Below are 2,500 nucleotides of genomic sequence, written 5' to 3'. Positions count from 1 at the left end.
AGAGAGAGAGAGACAGAGAGAGAGAGAGAGAGAGAGAGAGAGAGAGAGAGAGAGAGAGAGAGAGAGAGGCTGCCTCGCATTTCCCTTGATGAGCTGGGAGTAAATAAAATGAACATCATCTCTTTCTGTGTTTGAGGGAGAGAAAAAAAAGAGAAAAAGATAATTTGTAGTGCAAATGTAATGAGGCGTCAGCTGAATAGCTTGATGAAGACAGAGATGAAGGCTCAAAGTAAAGTGTGGGTGGTGTGTGTGTGTGTGTGTGTGTGTGTGTGTGTGTGTGTGTGTGTGTGTGTGTGTGTGTGTGTGTGTGTGTGAGAGAGAGAGAGAGAGAGAGAGAGAGAGAGAGAGAGAGAGAGAGAGAGAGAGAGAGAGGGAGAGAAGAAAGAGAGAGGGAGAGGCTTCTGTGCTCGTTCAAAACCAAACGGGCAGGCCAGCCCTGAAGTGTGTGTTCTAACTAAAATTGAAATTGAAAATCTGGCGAGACAACTCGCCAAATCAAGCGCGTATCACGTAATGGAAAACATTGCCAGTTGCTTCATTCAGTGTTGGTTCTGGATTTTGAAGATTAACCAAAAAAAAATCCTTCTTCCTTCGTGTTTCAGACAAAACAAACAAAGAAGGAAGAAGAAAGATGAAAGCAGTGTTCTTTCATCCTTTGTCAAAAAAAGCATCAAAGATGGCTTCCAACCAAAGCAACAGGCTGTGTTGCCATAGTGTGTGTGTGTGTGTGTGTGTGTGTGTGTGTGTGTGTGTGTGTGTGTGTGTGTGTGTGTGTGTGTGTGTGTGTGTGTGTGTGTGTGTGTGTGTGTGTGTGTGTGTGTGTGTGTGTGTGTGTGTATGTGTGTGGTGTGTGTGTGTGCATGCATGAATGCGTGCGTGCATATGTGTGTGTCTGTGTTTGTGCATGTGTGCACACGCGTGGGTGAGCGTGCAAGCATGTGTGGATGCAGTATGTGTGTGTCTGTGCGTGTATTTTCCCTCAGTTACATGTTTCTCTGAAATCCTTGAACACGTTACATGACACAAAAATACTTGTATGGCCTTATAAATAGGTTAACAGCGGTGAATGCAAGAGGACTTCTATCTTCCATTTCAGACCCAAACATTATCAACAGTAGAGATTGCACATCTCTATTATTCGCTGGGCACCTTTCATAGGGGCCACAGCGACCTTGTCCAGCCTCAATCATATACACTTCTCATATACACTTCTCTTTGCTATTCTCTTCAGTTACTCACCCAGTGGCACGGTGTGCGTGTGCGTGCGTGCGTGCGTGCGTGCGTGCGTGCGTGCGTGCGTGCGTGCGTGCGTGCGTGCGTGCGTGCGTGCGTGCGTGCGTGCGTGCGTGCGTGTGTGTGTATGTGTGTGTGTGTTTGTGTGTGGCGGGGGGGTTGGGGTGAAGTGCTTCACAAGGGCTCTCAGTGGCTGCCATGTTGTTGGCATGGAAGAAATCTCCACATGATGTTCAATAGTGTACGCTTTAACCGAAACTGAACTAGTGTTCTGTGAGCACTAATGATCTTTTGAACAAAGCAAAATGAGTCTAAATTGTGTTTGAATGATTAAGTGGTAAGATACAGCTCTAAGCAAAATAGCAAAAAAAAAGAATGCATGTATGGTGAATTCAGGTAAATTGGGCCACTTTGGGCCATTCGCTTATATGCAAAAAAAAGGGGAAAAAAAGTGGCCAAATTTACCTGAATTCACCATATATATTGTTTTAAATTGGATCTACAGTACCCTATGTGTTCATATTGCACCAAAAAAACAAAATCATTTTGACTTGTGCCCTTCAAGATAACCTGACATTTTCCAAGCCCAGACAAGATCAATAGAGAATTCATAAGCCCTTGCAGGGCAGGAAACAACAGGAGGCTTCAGGAAAGACACACCAGACACACAACAATCTTACAAAAGTTGTAAGAAGACATAGATGCCCCATTGGCAGATAACCGAGACTGTAGAAAGCATGCACAGCATATCCACCTCAGCAGCTGACGAAACAAAGACAGGAAATAACAGCTACTGCAGACCTTCTACCAGGAAGATTCAGATTGGCAGAGGCGATTCTGGGGTTAGGTGGGGCCCCAAGTGAAAATTCGAAGAAATTAACATTTGAAACAAAATTGCCACTACTATAGTAAAGTGTGAGTTGCTATACATCATATAGGAGCTTGGGGCCCCCAAGCGACTGCCTGCCTAGACTGGTGACAAGATGCGCCTTTGCGCATTGGTTTTGGCCAACTTCAAACGTTCACTCACCAAACAGTCTTTACCTTTCCACATATATATTTAGGGGCTGGACAAAATAACTAAGACAGCTGTCATTTTAGTGTGGGGAGTTTAATGGCTCAAGTGGACCAGCCTGCTGGCCAATCTTCATTAATTGCACATTGCACCAGTAAAGTGAAGGGTGTGAAGGTTCAATTAGCAGGGTATGAGCACAGTTTTGCTCAAAATTGTGCAATGCACACAACATTATGGGTGACATCAGAGTTC

The sequence above is a fragment of the Engraulis encrasicolus genome, chromosome 18 (assembly GCF_034702125.1).
Source record: "Engraulis encrasicolus isolate BLACKSEA-1 chromosome 18, IST_EnEncr_1.0, whole genome shotgun sequence".
NCBI classification, from domain to species: domain Eukaryota; kingdom Metazoa; phylum Chordata; class Actinopteri; order Clupeiformes; family Engraulidae; genus Engraulis; species Engraulis encrasicolus.
Note: the sequence above shows the minus strand (reverse complement) of the source record.